At 35.7% G+C, this 20141-nt stretch overlaps 1 pseudogene; it reads right to left on the bottom strand.

The window, feature by feature from the left end:
* LOC122728746 overlaps window positions 1–20141 on the bottom strand; it is a 90889-nt pseudogene that overhangs the window by 56695 nt on the left and 14053 nt on the right.

The raw sequence follows: 20141 nt of genomic DNA, 5'->3' as shown, positions 1-20141 counted from the left end.
TTACCCTAGACAACAAGCTAAAATCTATCTCTTTGCAACAAACACACATTTTTCCTAGTTCTGGGTGACTTGGGATCAAATGCAACACAAAGTCTTCAAATACTTGAAGATAACGTATCATGTTCACCGCCCACACCTCCTGCATATTTTTCATTTGTAGACTAAACAGCTATAGTCAATTTCTCTCTAAGGCTTTCTTTAACATAAAATAGAGATAAAAGAACATCTGATATGTAACATCTAGAAACATCTGGACACAATACCCTGATGTGGGCAGGAAAAGGCATGGAGGGAGAAGAATTTCTGGCACTGTGGAATAGATACAGTGGATCAGACAATGGTAAGGTCAGAAAAACTGATGTTTCTTGCATTAATGGCAAGGGCAGATTTGGATAGGCAGAAAACAACAGAGTTCCAGGTAGGATGGAGTAATCAGATTAAAAAGCAAAGTAAAGGGGGCAGCTAGGTGGCGCAGTGGATAAAGTACCAGCCCTGGATTCAGGAGTACCTGAGTTCAAATCTGGCCACAGACACTTGACACTTACCAGCTGTGTGACCCTGGGCAAGTCACTTAGCCCCCATTGCCCCACAAAACAAAACAAAACAAAACAACAACAACAAAAAAAAGCAAAGTAAAAAATCTGTAATCAGCACAATCAAAGTAAGCAGTTTGCTTCAGGACCCAGGAGAGTTCCTGTACACTTGCTACTTTGAAACTATCTAGGCAGTTCATCTTCAGTTCAGAACTGCCCTCAGATACTTGCTAGTTTTTTTCACCCTGTTTGTCACAAGTTTATTCTCTGTAAAATGAGCTGGGTTAGGAAATGGCAAACCATTCCAGTATCTTTGACAACAAACCCAAATGGAGTCACGAAGTGTCTAAAATAAGTAAACAGCAACAAAAACAGGCAGTTCAAGGCACTCTGCTTGGCTCATTCCCCTAGTCTAGAACTCTGGGTTTAACCCTCATGCATTAATTCAAACCCTTCAAAATTTTTTCCCTACAGCTGAATTTTGGGCTTTATAAGTTGAGGGGCAAAATCAGGGAGGGGGGATGAGAATGTCCTATATACTTCGTTCTTCTGGTTTAGACACCTACAAGGGATCTGATGGGATTAGTGGGTGTTCCAGACACTGCAAATGAAGTGTTTTCCTCTTTACTAGAGCTTTCTTGTTTAGGGATGTATTCTGATGTATTGCATCCCAGTTTGAAGTCTCTTTTCTGGGTCCTCCCTCACTGAAGAAGTTCAGATCCATGTGGTCTGGAATGAATTATATTGAAGTTTGAATTGTTCCAGAAACCTTGAGCTGCAGATGCTTTGAAAACTATGGCAGTGTAGTTTTGTGGTAACTTCCTGAATATCTTCTGCCTGTATTCACTCTTCCTACTGATGGTATGTACATGTGGGAAAAGTGTGCCTCAAGTTTACAGAGGAAAATATTCTATAACTAAATCTTTGCCTTTGCTTTTAATTAATTGCTATCTATCCCAAACTAGGTAAGTAAACTCATGGTGGGGGCTAATGAGCTAGGGTTTTTGAATGGATGCGGACCCCTAGGTATCTTAAATCTGGCATATCATTGACAGAGGGACCCATATGTGAGTTAGGGTATGTCTCTAGGTGTCATGCCTCAGTGTCAAATTTGGGATAATAATATTTATACACATTGGCTACTTTATAAGGCTGTTGTGAGGAAAGTACTTTATGCAAGATGGAGCATTATATAAATGTGAGCTGTTATTTCTCGATTATAGTCTATTCTTCTCTACAGCTTCATTATGTAAATCTCAGCTTAAGCTCTTAGATACATAGAATTTGATACCTAGAAATAACCTTGGAGATACTATAGTTCAATTCTTTCACTTAACAGATGAAAAAATGGAAAGTAGGAGAGGTTTATTGGCTAGCCCAATATCGCATAACTAGTTAGTGGTGAATCTTGGAATACAGACCAGGTCTGTTGACTCTTAGGACATTGATCTTTTCTATTATGCCACAACTGCTCTTTCTTCTAATTTAAGTTAAGTTTATTGGAATTTTTACAGTATTTACTTCTCTTGTGTTCAGAAAAATTCAGAACCCAAATTATTCAAAACTCTCCTATTTTTACATATGAAGTAATTGGAATGCAAATTGCTATAGCTATCTTCCTCTTAGGAAATATACTCACTTTAAATGGTAGTGGTTTCATCTCAATGCACAGAAGTCCATGACACTCTGAAATATCGTCTGCAGTGGGAATCTCTTTTAAAAAGGTCAAAAATCTTTGGGATTTACTGAATCAATACTGTCTATTCAGGGATGAACTAGCACTAGCCTATTCATGACAGAAGATGGACACATTTATAAAGGAATAGGATATGCCTTTAGCAAAGTGGTGACACATTTTAATTCCACCTAGGACTGGATATAGGAATGCTACACTCAAAGAGACCAAGGGATAAAGTGTTGGTCTAAGAACTTTGAGAATTGAAAAATTTGGACTCTCATTAGCAAGGTACAAGTGGAAAAATAAATTTCACCAAGAAGTGTATTAAAAACCCAGTGATTCAGTGAAAGCATTTTTACCTTTTTTAGGCTCTGAAAGTTAAGCATATAATTTTATAACATAAGGTAAGCATTTTCATATAGTTAGTATAGGGATTTGACAGTTTGATTGCCAAAACAGACATTTCATAACAATTCAAATGGCTCAGATCTATTAGTGTTGGTGGACTGAACTTTTAGATCTCTAGTTCTCTACAGTAATAATAGTTTGCCTTTATGGAATGCTTTAAAGTTTGCAAAGTATGTGCGTGTGTGTGTGCGTGTGTGTGTGCATGTGTGTGCGTGTGTGTGTGTGTGTGTGTATTCTTATTTAAGCCTTGCAACATATGTGGTAAGTACCCTAGGTCTGAGCATTCTTTTTTAATGTATTAAGAAATTGAGACCCAGAGAGTCTAACTGCTTTCCTGGATGAGGGAGCCCAGGCTATGAAGGAAGCAATGGAGACTAAATCTCTACTTTTAAAAAAGTTGGATACTTAAGAAAAATAACAGTTCTTTCAAACTATAGGGAACCACTTCTCAAACTGTTATTTTGATCTCGGAACTTCTGTGAATCACTCCTAGAGTTGTCACTAAAAATATAATGGCAGGAAAACATTCCAAAAAACCATCTGCTTTACTCTCTGTGTCAATTTTGTACAATACACACATTAAGCTAAGATAAAGAGGTGTTGGGATTGATTTAAATTCACCATGTGATCAAAAAGTTATTTTTTTTTAGCAGTTTAGACTCATAGAATTATAGAATTTCAGAGATGGCAGAGACCTCAGATGCTATCTAGTCCAATGCTTACTTGAAGAATAATCACCACTAAAACATTCCCAACAAATGGTCATCAAATTCCCAATTGAAGACTTCCAGTGATGGGAAAACCTATCACTTCTAGAGACAGTCTATTTTAACAGCTTTCATAATATGAAGCTTTTCTTTATATTCAGCACAAATCTGCCTTTTCTGACTAGTTGGGTCACATTGATAGATGGAAGAGACCATCTTCTTGATTATCTTACACTTGAATTCACTTCTTATAATTTCTTCCTATTAGTCCCTATTTTAAAATTCTTCTTAGAAGAAAAAAAAAACAAGTCAAACAAGAAGTGAGTCATTCTTCCTTCCCTTATTTATCTATTATCCTTTTCTCATGTACAGAGTACAGTGCTCTATTTTTTAAAAAATCCTCTTCTTTCAAAAATACCTTTAAATTTATTTTGTTATCCTTCCAAAGATTCTTTAAATTCACTTTACTCTGAATTTTCAGGCTCCTCATTCATTCTTTTGTAAGTTATACTTCATCACCTGCCTTTTATGCCTTTTTAATACATGACTATCTGAGTTTGTTTGTGAGTTATTAGTATACCTTTATAAGTCTCTTTAGATAGTTCCATACTTTTTTCCTTGTAATTTCTTGTCTGGAATAACCTATTCTTGGCCAATACAGATGCCTGATGACTACTGTTGCTCTTTCTTTCTTTCTTTCTTTTTTTTTTTTTTTGTTTTTTGGCAGGGCAATGGGGGTTAGGTGACTTGCCCAGGGTCACACAGCTAGTCAAGTGTCTGAGGCCGGATTTGAACTCATGTACTCCTGAATCCAGGGCCAGTGCTTATCCACTGCACCACCTAGCTGCCCCTGTTGTTCTTTCTAAATGTTGACATTGCAACCCTTTAGCAACCAAGAGTCTGAAATGAATATTCAACTGCCTAGTTCAAAACCCTAATATAGATGAAATGCAAATATGATATCTATTGCCAATTTAGCTTTGCTTTTAATAATTCTGACAGGCAGTATTCATTATTTCATTACTAAAAATACTCTCCTGTTTCCAAAATAATTACAAAGAATTTTACAAGCAAAATAGAATATTTAAATAAAATTTAAAGAATGCTATCAAGTTACTAAAGCCAAAATGTAATGAACTGAAGCAATCATCCAAAATACTGCCTTATGTGAAGAAAAAAGGAAAATTAGAAGTGATGTGTAGGCTTTTACAAAGAGAGTTGTACAATCCACATCATTCAGAATTATATAATACTCTTATCATTTTTCTATCTCTTTTATTAAGTAAGATGCTTATGTTATTGCTTGGTTTGAAATAAGATGGTTGTGAAAAATATATTGTGGTAAGATTATTGGAATTTGGCTGACTGATTGGATGAGCCACATCTGGCCTGCTCTGAAGTGACATATGCTGCTGATGTCAGGAGGAGAATCCACTCTCCACAGGCAGTTTTGAAGGACCTCCCCTTTTGGGGGAGGAAGATTAAATGCTTGCTGAGGGGAGCTTGCTCTCTTCTGGAGTCACTTTCCTCCCAGTGGAGTGAACCCCAGCAGGAGCAGACAAGTCCTTTGGGCCCTGGCTATAAGCTATTTTTTCCATTGAAGCTACGAGTCCCAGGTGGTGAGTTAACATAAAAGCCCTGTTTTCTTTTGAATTAGCTGAACTGGAAGTGAGTTTGGGGATTGTATAGACTTAGGTTAGAGATAGGAGGATTATCTGTATTTCTTTTTTCCTATTCCCTTATCTTTGATTTTTATTAATTTCACCTTTGCTGTGTATTTTATTCCCATTAATAAAACCTGATTCATTTGTGGAAAAGAGGCTGTTAGGGTCCTTATTGACCTGGGAAAAATATCTAAAAAGGCAGTTCGGAAAGGAGGGAGCTTTGGACCTAGAGGTCCCTCATTATTTCCAGGACCTCAATATTACAGTGAGTCACTCAGTTAACTCTCCATATATTAAATTTGGCCCTCACAATATTACTTAACAAAATCAGCCTCATGTCATATGGCATCAACTATTTAATAAGTATTTTTTTTTAAATCATAGGATGAGGAGCCAAAAATGGAAGGAGTGGTTTGGAAAAGGGGAGGATTATGGGGAAAGACATGTTTTGGACATGTAGAGTTTGGTGTGCTTCTGGGACATCCAGTTTGAAAGATCCAATAAGCAAATGATAAGGTAAAAATGAAGTTCTGGGAAGGGAATACAGCTTAGTTGTCTGACTCAGTGTTTGTTTTTTTCAGTTAAGTGAAAGAAGTCAGGAGCCACAATGATGCATTTCAAAAGATCAAGAGAGCAAGTAAAACAGACTTTGAGGGCCTGGGAACCTGAGAAGTTGATTTTATGCTAGGTTTTGTAGTTAGTTCAGAATGCCACTGAGTGAATGAGGAACACCTTATAGGGTCCATTTAAATATGAATAGGGCTTTAGAAAAAGACTGTTTAAGCACTCTTGCTACTGTAAGGTATAAACTTGGAGTGACCAATGATATGTGGAAATCATGCCAAGTCAAAGCCCACCCTTCCCAGAAACTGAGATAGTAAAGAGGATCCTAGGAAGATGGATGAAAAAGGCAGAAAATTATCTGACTTTCCCATATCCCCCCACAAATAATTTAAAATAATGCCTCAAAATGAACTTTAGAGTGGCAGAGATATTTAAAAGTCAGAGTAAAGAAATTTTCTCCCTAAGTCCTCCTTAGCAAAGATCAGAATCTTGGTTTGCCCTGATTGAAGTGCATATACCTCTGAGCAGATATTTCTGAATCAACAAACAACAAGCTCAGGGGGCAGCTATATCATGTGGCAATGTCAGCTTCAGGAACTTTCAATCCATGGATAGTGTGGGGGGTATCTTATGGCTTCAGGTCCTCTGCTGGTGCTGAACACAGGGTTCAGGTGTGCTTGCCAAACTTGGTCCCAGGCTGTGGCAGTGGGCAAGAAGAAGAGTACATCTTGGTGAGTGCATCACAAAGGGACAGGACCCTGCTGGCTGTGGATACTAGCAGGACACGAGTTTTGGTTTCTGGGCAGAGGCATAAGTAAAAGCTGGCAGTCATATAAAGGAGCACAGGGAGCAACAACATTTGAAGTGACAGCATGGCTGCGGCCTCGGTTAGGGCTCAGGCACAGAGAGGAGTACCTGAGGCCAGGCACCCAGAGTGAACTCAGAAAACAAGAGGATAAAAAACTTGAAGCCTGAGATATTATCTCCCTTAAATTAGGACTAGAGCACAACACTAATAATGTTAACAGTCAAGAAATAAGCTGCTAAAATGAGTAAGCAAAAGAGAAAGAACTTGACTATAGATAGCTATTATGGTTGAAAGAGAAGAACAGAGTTCAAACTCAGAAGACAGTGAAATCAAAACAGTTACTTCCAATGCTTCAGATAAAAATTCAAAATGCTTATAAACCCAAAAAGACTTCTCAGAAGATCTTAAAAAGGACTTTAAATTTAAATATGAGAGTTTGAGGGAAAATAGAAAAAAATAATATGAGAAAGATTAAGAAAATTATGAAAACAAAGCAACCAATTGGAAAAAGAGATTCAAAAACTTAGAGAAGAAATTAATAATTAGAATTGGTAAGAGGAAGCTAATGAATTCATAAGACATGAAGAAATAATAAGGAAAATCAAAAGAATGGGAAAAAAAGACAAGAATGTGAAAAAATCTCCTTACAAAAACAACTGACCTAAAAAAGAGATTGAAGAGAGACAATAAAAAAAAATTTGGCCTACGTGAAAGTTATGATGAAAAAAATAGTCTAGACACTATACTTCAAGAAATTATTAAAGAAAATTGCACTGAATTTTTAGAACTAGAGGGTGAAATAGAAATTATAAAAAAATCTAACAATCACCACCTGAAAGAGATTCCATGATGAAAACTCACAGGTACATTATAGCTAACCAGGTAAAGGAGAAAATACTATAAGCAACTAGAAAGAAACAAACAAACAGGATTATAGAAGATTTAGCAGCTTTTATATTAAAAGACTGAACGACATGGAACATTATGTTCCAAAGAACAAAGGATCTGGGTTTGCAACCAAGAATAACTTGCCCAACAAAACTGAGTGTAAATCTGTAAGAAAAAAAGGGATTTTTAATGAGCTAATGGACTTTCAGGTATCTTTGAGGAAAAGACCAGAACTGAACAGAATATTTGACCTACAAGAATCAGGAGAAACATAGGAAGGTAAACATGAAAGACCAATTATAAGGTTTTTTAAAAGGTCAAACTTTATTTCTTATATAGGAAAACATCATCCATAACTCTTAAGAATGTTATTATTATTAGGGTAGTTTGAAAGAGCATAGAAGAATCGGGGTTGAGTTGACTATGATGGGAGAATCCTAAAAAATGAAATTGGGTGGGTGAGGTAAAATGGAGCAGTTATTTCATAAAAAGGTCTGAATGGAAGAACTGTTACAGTAGAGGGAAGGGGAGGCTTAAGGGCTGGTAGTGCTAGAAACATTCTCATCAGAAGTAAGTTAAAGAGGAAATAACACATACATCTAGAAGAGTATAAAATCTTCTTAACTTATAGAGAAATAAGAGGGTGAGGGGAAAGGATAAGAAAGGAACTCTTAGAAGAGTTGGTAGATTAGTGAATAAGAAGGAAAAGGGAGAAGATAAAGGTCAAATTCTTAGTAAGGATGTGGGTTAGGGAGGCAATGGTTAGAAGTAGGGATAGGGTAAAAAGAGGGAGAGAAGGATAAATAGGAAAAATAATATGGAGGGAAATAAAAAACTAGTTATTATAATTTTGAATGTTAATGAAATGAATTCATCCATGAAACAGAAATGGATAGCAGAATGGATTAAATACCCAAATCCAACAATATGTTGTTTACAAGAAATAAATTTAAAAATGAGAAATACACTTTGAGTAAAAATAAAGGGCTGCAGTAGAATTTATTATGCTTAAGCTGATACAAAAAATCAGGGGTAGCAGTCATGATCTCAGTAAAAGTTAAAACTAAAATAGATTTACTTAATAGAAATAAATAGAGAAATTACATTATAATAAAAAGGTACCATAGATAATGAGGTAATATTAATACTAAACCTATATGCAGCAAATGCTATTGTACACAGTCCTGTAAATAAAATTTACAGGTGAAAAAAGATAGCAAAACTATAATAGTAGGGGACTTCAACCTTTTCCTCTCAAAACTAGATAAATATAACTTAAAATCAATAAGAAAGAAGTCAAGAAGATGAATAGAGTCTTATGCAAACTAGATGTGATAGCTATCTGGAAAGAATTGAATGGGAATAGAAATGAACATGGCTGTTTTTGCAGGGGTACATGGTACATTTACCAAAATTAACCATATACAAGGGCATAAAAACTTGCAGAAAGTACAGAAATGCAGAATGAAGAAATATTAAATGCATCATTTTCCAATCACAATGCAATAAAATGATATTTAATAAGGGATCATGGATAAACAGATTTAAAATTAATTGGATAGGGGCAGCTAGGTGGTGCAATGGATAAAACACCAGGCCTGAATTCAGGAGTACCCAAGTTCAAATCCAGCTTCATACACTTGACACTTACTAGCTGGGTGACCCTGGGCAAGTCACTTAACCCTCATTGCCCCACCAAAATAATTGTATCTTAAAAATTAATTGGAGACTAAATAACCATATCTAACAGAATGAGTGGGTTAAAGAATAAGTAATGGAAACAATACATAATTTATTAATGCGAATGATGATACTGAGATACCAAAATCTATAGGGTGTAGCACAGGAATCAAAAGAATATTTATATCTCCAAATGCTTATAGCAATAAAATAAAGAGAAGGTCAATGAATTGGGTATGCAATTTTAAAAGCTAGAAAAAGAACAAATTAAAAGTTCTCAAACACCTAATTATAAATCCTAAATATTAAAGATGAAATAAAAAATGAATATGAGAAAGCAATTGAATTAATAAATAAAGCTAGAAACTGGTATTATGAAAAACACAATAAAATAGATAAATCATTGGTTAGTATGATTTAAAAAGAGAGAAAAGAAAACCAAATCACTAGTATCAAAAATGAAAAGGGTGAATATATCCCTAATGAAGGGGAAATCAAAGAAATTACTAGGAATTATTTTGCCCAATTATATTCTAATGAATCTAACAATTTAATTAAAATGAAAGAATACTTACAAAAATATAAAATACCTAGATTAACAAAAGAAGAAATTAAATATCTAAATAAACCTATTTTAGAAAAGGAAATTGAACAGGCCATAAATGAGCTTCCTAAGAAAAACAGCATCAAGACCAGATAGATTTAAAAGTGACTTCTACCAAACATTTAAAGACCAACCAATCCCAATATTAAATAAATTATTTGGAATAATAGAAAAGGAGTCCTACCAAACTTGTTTTATTAAACAAATATGGTACTGAAACTTAAACTAGAAAGAGTAAAAACAGAAAAAGAAAATTACATACCAATTTCACTAATGAATATAGATGTAAAAATCCTAAATAAAATGCTACCTTGGAGACTGCAACAATATATCACAAACATTATACCTCCTGAACAAATGGAATTTATATCTGGAATGCAGGGATGTTTTAATACAAGGAAAACTATTAATATAATTGATTATATCAATAACAAAAGTAATAAAATCATATTATTATTTCAATAGAAGCAGGAAAAGCATTGGACAAAATATAACACTAAGTCCTATTAAAAACACTTGAAAGCATATGTATAAATGGATTTTTTCTTTAAAATGATGTGAAGCTTCTACCTAAAGACACCAGTAAGCATTATTTGTAACAGGGATAAACTACGAGCTTATTTTGCTTTTTTGTACTTTATATATAAAATTCTTTTGGTTCTACTCATTTTACTTTTCATTATTTCATGCAAATATTTCCATGTTTTTCTAAAAATCAACCTGCTTGTCATTTTTTACAGCACAGTAGTATTCTATCACACTCATAAACCATAGCTTGTTTAGTTATTCCCCAATTCATGGGCATCCCCTCAATTTCCAGTTCTTTGCCACCACACAGAGAGCTGCTATAAATATCTTAGAATGTATAGGTTCTTTCCCTTTTTGCCCTACCTTGGGAAACAGACCTAATAGTGGCATTTCTAGGTCAAAGGGTATACACAATTTTATAACTTTTGGGGCATAATTCCAGATTGCTCTTCAAAATAGTTGGATCAGTTCACAGTTCTACCAAAAGCATATTAGTGTTCCATTTTTTCCACATTCCCTCAAACATTTGTCATTTTCCCCTTTTATTATTTTAGCCAATCTGATACATGAAAAATAGCATGCTTTAGTCTGTGTTCAATCAATATCAGTTTTTTTCTTTGGAGGTAGATAGTATGTTTCATTATTAGTCATTTAGGATTGTCTTGGATCATTGTATTGCTAAGAACAGTAAAATCATTCACAGCTCTTCACTGAAAAATATTGCTGTCATTGTGTATGATGTTCTCTTGGTTCTGTTCACTTCACTATACATCACTTTGTATAAGTCTTCCCAGGCCTTTTTGAAATCATTCTGCTTTTCATTTCTCTCTTTTTTTTTCTTTCTTTTTTTAGTGAGGCAATTGGGGTCAAGTGACTTGCCCAGGGTCACACAGCTAGTAAGTGTTAAGTGTCTGAGGCCGGATCTCAACCCAGGTACTCCTGACTCCAGGGCTGGTGCTTTATCCACTGCGCCACCTAGCTGCCCCTGTCATTTCTTATAGCACAATAATATTCCATTACAATCATATACCACAGCTTGTTTAGCCATTCCCCAATTGATGGACATTCCTTTGGTTTTCAATTGTTAGCCACCAGAAAAAAAGCTGATATAAACATTTTTGTAAAAATAGGTCTTTTTCTCTATTTTGGGATATAAACCTAGCAGTAGTTTTGCTGGATTAAATGGCATGTGCAGTTGAATTGCCCTTTGGGCATAGTTCCAAATTGCTCTGCAGAATGGTTGGATCAGTTCACAACTCCACCAACAGTGGATTAACATTATAGTTTTCCCACATCCCCTCCAACATCCAACATTTTCCTTCATTATTATATTTGCCACTCTGATAGGTGTGACATGGTATGTCAGATTTGTTTTAACTTTCACTGCGGCAGCTAGGTAGAGCAGTGGATAGAGCCCTGTGCCTGGAGTCAGGAGGACCTGAGTTCAAATCCAGCCTCAGACACTTGACACTTACTAGCTGGGTGACTGGGCAAGTCACTTAATCTCAATTGCCTCAAACATTCGGGGCCATTTCCAGTGGTCCTGATGTATATCTTGCCACTGGACCCAGATGACTCCAGAGGAGAGGGTGAGGCTGGTGACTTAGCAGAGCCTTCCCTCACTTAAATCCAATTCACTGCAAGTCATGACATTAGCTCTTCATGTCATAGTCCTCTTCAAGAACAAAGGACAAGAACAATGAGTAAAGGTAGCTTTGATTTCTTTGTCTGAAAACTTCCTGTTTATATCATTTGACCATTTATCAGTTGGGGAATGATGTGTATTTTTATAAATTTGACTCAGTTCACTATTTATTTGAGAAATGAGGCCTTTATCAGTGATACTTGTTCCAACAATTCTTTCCCAGTTTTCTGATTCCCTTATAATTTTAGTTGCATTGGTTTTGTTTATACAGAAGCTTTTTAATTTTATGTAATCAAAATTATCTAGTTCATATTTGGTAATGCTCTCTGTATTTTCTTTGGTTTTAAGTTCTTCCCCTGTTTATAAATCAGACAGATAATCTATTCCATGCTCTCTTTAGTTGCTTATGGCTTCACCATTTATGTGTAAATCATGTACCCATTTTGACCTTATCTTAGTAAAGGATGTGAGATTTTGGTCTGTACCTAGTTTCTGCCATAGTTTTCCAGTTTTCCCAGCAGTTTTTGTTAAATAATGAGTTTTTGTTTTAAGAGCTTGGATCTTTGGGTTTATCATATACTAGATTACTAGAGTCATTAACTGTAGTATAATTTTTACCTATTCTATTCCACTGATCCACCAGTCTATTTCTTAGCCAGTACCAGATTGTTATTATTATTATTATTATTTTTTTTTGGTGAGGTAATGGGGGTTAAGTGACTTGCTGAGGGTCACACAGCTAGTAAGTGTAAAGTGTCTGAGGCTAGATTTGAACTCAGGTCCTCCTGAATCCAAGGATGGTGCTCTATCCACTGTGCCACCTAGCTACCCCCCAGATTGTTTTGATAATTACCGCTTTATAATACAGTTTGGCATATGGTATACAGTAAGCTTTTTAGTTAGATAATTTTTAGCCAAATAAGGCTAGACTTAAACAATATTAATGAATGATAAATAATAACCCATAAACTCATCCTCTTCACTGATAGTTCCCTTTATGACTTAGCTCAAGGCACCTAATAGGTGAATTGAATTGAACTGAATGGCTTTATTTAAAATATGCACATACCCCAATACTCATACCTTGAACTATACATACTGTATTTAATCTACAAAGGATTGATGGGAATATGAGAGAGCAAAAAGTTAGTTCTAATTAAATGATATTAAACCCAAAGTAACTTTTTTACTTATGCAGGTTGTTAGGTAGTGAAGTGGATAGAGTCAGGGAGATCCTGAGTTCAAAATCTGTCTCAAATGTTCACCAACTGAACCAACTGTAAAATAGGGATAATAGAAAAGCAACTACTTCATAAGATTGTTGCACATAGTAGGCACTTAATAAATCCTTGGCCCCCCCTTATGTATCCTAAGTTAAGGTTTCAGTAAATTCCTAGAATATACATTTTATCTCAAAACACTTGCACTTCAGACTTTGGACACAAAAGTCCATGGATTAGCTGTTAGCTAATGTATTTTGTGGTTTTTTGTTGTTGTTGGTTTTTGTTCTTTTTTTGCTAGTCCTATTAAGTCAACAAGAATATAATTAATGCCCTTAGGGTATATGGAAGTATTCTTGGTGTGAGAGGAAAATATAGTAAATAATAGGCTGAGAAATGGTACCCAAGGAAAATAACTTGATGTTTCTGTATCCCCCATAACACCTAGCACAATACCTTGCATATAGTAGGCACTTAGTAAACATGGTTTGATTTTTACAATCTAATATGGAAGACAAGGCAGAGATGTGATAATAAGAATATGTGATTGTACCAATTGTAGAAATTCACTGAGTGAAGGACAATGGGTCAGAGATTGTCTTAGATTGGATGTTTCAGAGTTGTTCAGTCTTTTCAGTCATATCTGACTGTTTGTAAACCTATTTGGGGTTTTCTTGGCAAAGATACTAGAAAGATTTGCCATTTCCTTCTTGAGTTCATTTTACAGATGAAGAGATTGAAGCAAACAATGTTAATTGACTGCCCAGGGTCACACATCTAGGCAGTATCTGAAGTTGGATTTGAACTCAGGTCTTTCTGACTCCAAGTCTGGCACTTTATCCACTGTGCCATCTAGCTGCCGTAGGTTTCAGAGTGGGGGGCCTCATTTGCTGTTTTTAGTACTATGATTATCTCACTTTTTCATTTTATTTTAAATTTATGGAATAAAACAACCTTTTCATAACATAGAACAATTAAAAGATGATTGTTCACAAAACTGAAAATGTACTATGCACAACTTGCTATTCCATTCAAATATATAACAATTATGTAAATTTATTTTTTCTTCCTTCTCCCTATCTTACAGATGACTACCATTTTACACACACACACACACACACACACACACACACAAATATATGTAGAATCCTTCTATATATATTTCTATTCATCAGTTCTGTGGATACAGATAGCAACTTTCTTTATATTTCCTTTATAATTAATTTGCATATTTATAATAGACAAAATAATTTATGCATTCAAAGTCATTCTTATAAAATATTATTGTTACTGTATACAATGTTGTCTGGTTCTGTCCATTTCTCTTTCCATTCTTTCTTTTTTTTTTTTTTAAGTGAGGCAATTGGGGTTAAGTGACTTGCCCAGGGTCACACAGCTAGTAAGTGTCAAGTGTCTGAGGCCGGATTTGAACTCAGGTACTCCTGAATCCAGGGCCGGTGCTTTATCCACTGCGCCACCTAGCTGCCCCTTCTTTCCATTATTTCTTGCAAGTCTTTCCATGTTTTCAGATGATCATCGAAAGTCTGCTCTTCATCATTTCTTTTAGTACTTATATCTAAGTAATAATATATAAGTATATGAATAAAATTAATACGATAATATTACACAATATAGTATATAATGTAATTAATATATAAGTATGTATTATATACTTGTTTCTTAAAATATACCATCCCAATCATATACCACAACTAGTTCAGCCATTTACCAATTCATTTTCCATTCACATTCAAAGTTACAGTTGATATGCTGTGATTATCTCAGTATATTGGCAATTGTACTATCCTGAGCTAAGGTGTGGTCAATTAGGAGTAAGAAGAACTAAATTTTATCCCCAGATGTGCCACTAAGTTCATGGATGACCTTGGATTTTATTTTATTTCTCTAGGCCTCAATTTTCCAATCTCATCCAAATGAGATATGAAGGAGATATTTAAGTATTGTCCTAGGCAACTTAAATATAGAATGGAAATAAAATGAACTAAATAAACCTAGATAACCCGAAAACTGAAGAGTGAAGAAGGTCCTTAGTTAACCTGATGGAATCAAGAGATATTGGATATTGAATGAAAGCAACTGATGAATGAAGGGAACTTCTAATAATTGGCTAAAAGGGTAAACCATACCTCTTGTGGCCTAGGTAAAAATCAAGCTGACCTCATTGGAATAAGCTCTGAAGAAAAAAAGTCTGCTCTTCAATTATTCCTTTTAGTTTCTTCACTATATATCCCTTCATATAAGTCTTCCTAGGCCTTTCTGAAATTATTTCTTAGGAGAGTATAGCAAAGAGGAGCCAATGGGTTTCTGTTCTCCTTCCTTCCCTGGTTGATGACAACTTCTTGCAGCAGAAGCACATAACACAATGTATCTTCATGCTTGTTGATAATTGTTTTTGTGCCCCAGCACCTTAGTAGAGTATACTACATATAATTGGGTATTAATAAATTTCTACTTGATTTAACAGATGAAATCATAGATTTTTTTTAAAGAATTGAATTTTTTTCAGAGCAGAAATTGTATGTGCAAGTGTATATGCATTCCTGTGTGTGTGCATGCATGTGTGTGTGTTTTGCTTTTTTGGGGGGGGGTATCCTCAGAGTTTATCACATGTGCCTGGCATATAGTAGGCTCTTAATGAACGCTTTTTGATTTGTTGATCTGATGACTTTATGGTCACACTTTTGATAGCTACTTTTCATAGATAAAGGTTTTTGAGTATGGTGACCTGCATACTACCCCACTACATTTTGGGGGATAGATTTTGGGGGTACATGAATGTGGATAGGGAAAAAATACCCTTTTTACTACCCTTTAACTGAAATTTAGCATTTACTTCAATTATGAATTTTTAAAAAACCCATTAATCTGAATACATACATATCAGGTTAACAAGGAAGTCAAACACAACAAAATCAAGAACCTCCTCTCTAAGTTGCCTGCAAATTCCTTAATATCAATGAAAGAGACAGTCAGTTAATAAAGATTCATTAAAGCACCTACCATGTGCCAGGCACTTTGCTAAGTGCTGGAAAAAGTGGAAAGAATACTAGACTTTGACTTAGACCTGAATACAATTTCTGTCTCTGACACTCAGTAGCTGTATGACCTTGGGCAAATCCCCACTAAATTGTAAGCTCCTTGAGGGTGGGACTGTCTTTTGCCTCTTTTTTGTATCTCCAATGCTTAGTACCTTGCCTCCCAAGTAGTAGGTGCTAGATAAATGTTTACTGAATTAATTGTTTATTGAACAGTCTCTTGATTTCCTAATCTACAAAATGGGCCTTGAATTCCTAATCAACAAAATAAAGAGGGCTAGATTCAATGACCTCTAAAGTCCCCTGGATCTACAATTCTTTTTCTTTTCTTTTCTTTTTTTTTCAGGGCAATGAGGGTTAAGTGACTTGCCCAGGGACACATAGCTAGTAAGTGTCAAGTGTCTGAGGTCAAATTTGAACTCAGGACCCACTGAATCCAGGGCCAGTGCTTTATCCACTGTGTCACTTAGCTGCCCCTCTAGATCTACAGTTCTATGAGCTTCTTCTTTGATTCCCCAAAGATCCTCTCTAATTTTCCCTGCACATAGCTGTGAAATAAATGTTTGCTCAATGATTGATTGATTCCATGAGGCTGAAAGAAGGAAGAGTCACGTGTAACTACAATGTTCTGGGACTAGGGAATTGAGAGAACAGCACTTCCATGGATAGAATCAGGAAAAAAAAGGAGACAAGGGAGAAAAAAGAAATGAAAAAGAAAAGGGAAAGATAGGAAGCGGGAAGAAAGTGAGAAGAGGAGAAAGGAAGCTTCTCTAAAAAGTTTGCCCCCCCCCCCCCGCCCAGTTCCTCCTAGTCCTTGTCTCTGTTTTGCAGTTTTGAGTTTCCCTTCAGTAATTTGCTTGGAGTCCTCCTTTTCTCCGAGCCCCAATCAATTCAGTTTTTGAAAGGTAAGTGCTTACTATTTGCTTCCTTAACCAGTTTTTCCAGAGTCCCTCCAGTTGTATATAAACTGTGGCCTAGGTGACTTGTGTGAGAAAATAATTATTAATAATAAGTGTCTTGGGGGACCCAGATCAGTTTTAGCCTTTTCTCCCCCTCCTCCAAACCCCACAGCCCACTTCAGAGTTTAATGTTTAGGAAGAACTTTAGCTGGTTCAGGGCAAGCATAAGGGAACGATAGGAATGGAGATAGACTCTTTGTTTCTAGTTTAGTAAACCCAGGGGATTAAGCTGTGCCTGGATAATGGATTTTGCCTTGAGCACCTTGGGGAGAGTCTTTTTGGGACACCCCCCACTCCATGTCAACTGTAGAGTTCATTTTAATATGGATCAGCCTCAAGTCATGTCAACCAATGGAACTAAGTGATGATAACCATTTAGCTTTGATCAGTGTGCAGTGATGTACCTCTATCAAAAGAGGATAAAAGCAAAGAACAGGTAAGGCTTCTGGTTGTCACCATATTGGAATGCACACTTGGTTTAGCTAGGCTGTTGGATAGTGAGTACTCTCCTCTTAGGACAGAATAGGTAATGTTAGGCTTCTGAACCTTGTTTCTTATGCCATGTGCTCTCTCTCTCTCAGAAATATGACGCTGGGGTTTTTTCTGCTTGTGTTAAATTCCACATAGTCAATACTTTTCTAATATTTAATATTAATTGATAATAAATGATTACTGCCAAAAGGATGCAATAGCCATTATTATATAAATAGCCATTAGTTTATAAGTAGCCAATAATCTAGCCCCCAATAATTTAGCCAACACAATTTGGCGACCACACAAAACACTTGTTTCTGTTCTATAGCATTGGATTCTTTTGTTTGTAATTACCCTCCTCTCACCTTTCAATCCAATAAAACATACAAGATGCTAGAGTTAGGGTTAGATGAAAAATAGAACAGTATTTGACCTCAGGAGGCTTAAAAAGGATATATGACAAATACTTAAGTATAATTCTAGAAAGAGTATGATAAGAGTGTAAGGATAGTTAAAAGACAGAATAATTCCAGCACATGGATCATAGAATGCTCTATTAAAGAAGGTGTCTGAGCTAGACCTTGAAGGAAGAGACTTTCAATAGGGGGCAGACATGAAGTGTATGAGAGTGCCAGGCATGGAACTTGGCCTATATGATTGCAAAGAGGCAAGAGATGGCACGAGACCAGGGAACAAACTGTTACTAGTGGTCCAGCTGGTCCCACTATAGACTGAAGGAATAATGTGAAATGAGGTGTAGAAGTTAGGATGGATTCAGACTGTGGAGAGCCTTTAATGTCAGGATAAGGTGTTTATATTTTATTCTAGAGGCAATAGGGAGCAATCAAAGGATTTGGAGCAGGAAGTAACATGATCAGACCAGTGCCCTGGGAAGGTGATTGTGGCAACTCTGTGAAGGATGGCTTGGAGAGGGGAGAGACTGAAAGCTGGGAGACTAGGAAGCTGTTACAAAATCCAACTGCTATTTGTTATACAGGTTGTGATTTTCTTTTCTTTTTCAGATAGGGAGACAAGAGGGAGAAAAAAACTAAATGCTTGATAATTGGAAAAAAAATAAAATTTAATTAAAAAATAAAATTCAACTACTCAGTGCACAGGGTGGAAAACAATTTAAATAAAGTAGTGAAGCATGATGCCGAAAGGAATCCATAGGATTTTCAGAGTACAGTCTAAAATTAGCAAAAACACCACCTAGGACTTTGTTGTTGCTCTGCCCTACATTTTGGGCCAAATGGTACCTGGTCTCCCAAAGGAGAAAGATAAAACCAATGCACACTTTTGAATGTTAATAAGGCTTCTCACTGAGGTTTTAGAAACTTAAAACATCTTTAGGTATTAAAAATAAATTCCAAAAAAAGCCCAGAGTGATTGTTTCATATGTACAGTGAAAAACTTTCAGGATTCCACGGGGCAAATAAACTTTTTATTTCACAAATAAACTTTGGAATTGTTCAAAGGTAAGAGAAAAGCCTGAAGCCAGTACTGAAATAATGCTCAAGGACTAGGGCATTTTAAAAATAGACAAACTTTGGATAGTTCATCAGAATTTGAAAGGGCTTTACTAGAGAAAGCTGCAGGTTTTAGGAGAAAAAGACATGAAATTAGAATCAGAAGACCTGGCTTCATTGTGTGTGTGTATGTGTATGTGTGTGTGTGTGTGTGTGTGTGTGTGTGTGTGTGTGTGTGTGTGTGAGAGAGAGAGAGAGAGAGAGAGAGAGAGAAAGAGAGAGAGAGAGAGAGAGAGAAAGAAAGGGGTAGATAATTATGCATCATCTCAGTTAAGCTGAGACCAAGACACATAATACCACTTTTTGGAAGATTTTTTTTTAGCTGACTCTCCTATTTTAATGTCCTGTGTTTTAGCTAGATTGACCTAAATATGGCATCAGATAACTCATCATATTCTTAGCAGGTTCCCTTTATTGGAAGGGAAGCAGGCCCAAAGACTAGAATATGTTTTAGATGATAAGTGCCACAAGATGCTAGACTTCATATAGGGGACATGAGAGGGGTCCTTTGTGGATGGCACTTGTGATGGATTTTTTCTCTCTGCGTCAGGGTAATCCCTTTGGGGATGAGTGTCAGAACTTTATTCGCCACAGAGTTTGGTTAACTTTAAGAGGATATCTTTAGAAATATATATTTGAACAATAATGGGAACAGAAAATTTTTAAAAAATCTCTTTTCCAACCATTAAAGTACAATGTGAGACCTAAATTAATTCATTAGAAATCTGAATAAATTCTTCAAGGGCATTTTTATAATTAAAATACTCTAGGTACTCAGGAAGAACTAGGAGAAGAGACAGATGTTCTGCCAATAACAGATATAGGATTTCTACTTAAAATGTTTTTGTAAAAGGTTTTTTTTATAATTATTCTCTTAAAACCATAGATATAGATAGGGAAGAAAAAAACCACAAACCTTTCATCAAAAGAATGTTCAGTTCCTTTTCTGCAATACTGCACTTTAAAGAACACCTGGTAAATCCTCAAGAGGCACTAGATGAGCACTCATTTAGGCATGGAGAGTACCTTTTTTCTCAGCACTGATTTCAGCCAGTCTTCTGCCCTGAAGCAAGAAGATGACTTAAGCAAGTCTTCTGCCCTGAAGAAGAAGATGACTGAGTAAAGTCATAAGAAATGTTGAAGAGGACTAAAATCTGCTCAAGGAAGGAGCAGTTTTCTTATAGTTGGTTGATGCT

This window comes from Dromiciops gliroides, chromosome 5 (assembly GCF_019393635.1).
Source record: "Dromiciops gliroides isolate mDroGli1 chromosome 5, mDroGli1.pri, whole genome shotgun sequence".
Classification (NCBI taxonomy): domain Eukaryota; kingdom Metazoa; phylum Chordata; class Mammalia; order Microbiotheria; family Microbiotheriidae; genus Dromiciops; species Dromiciops gliroides.
This window is presented reverse-complemented; position numbering and strand designations above follow the sequence as displayed.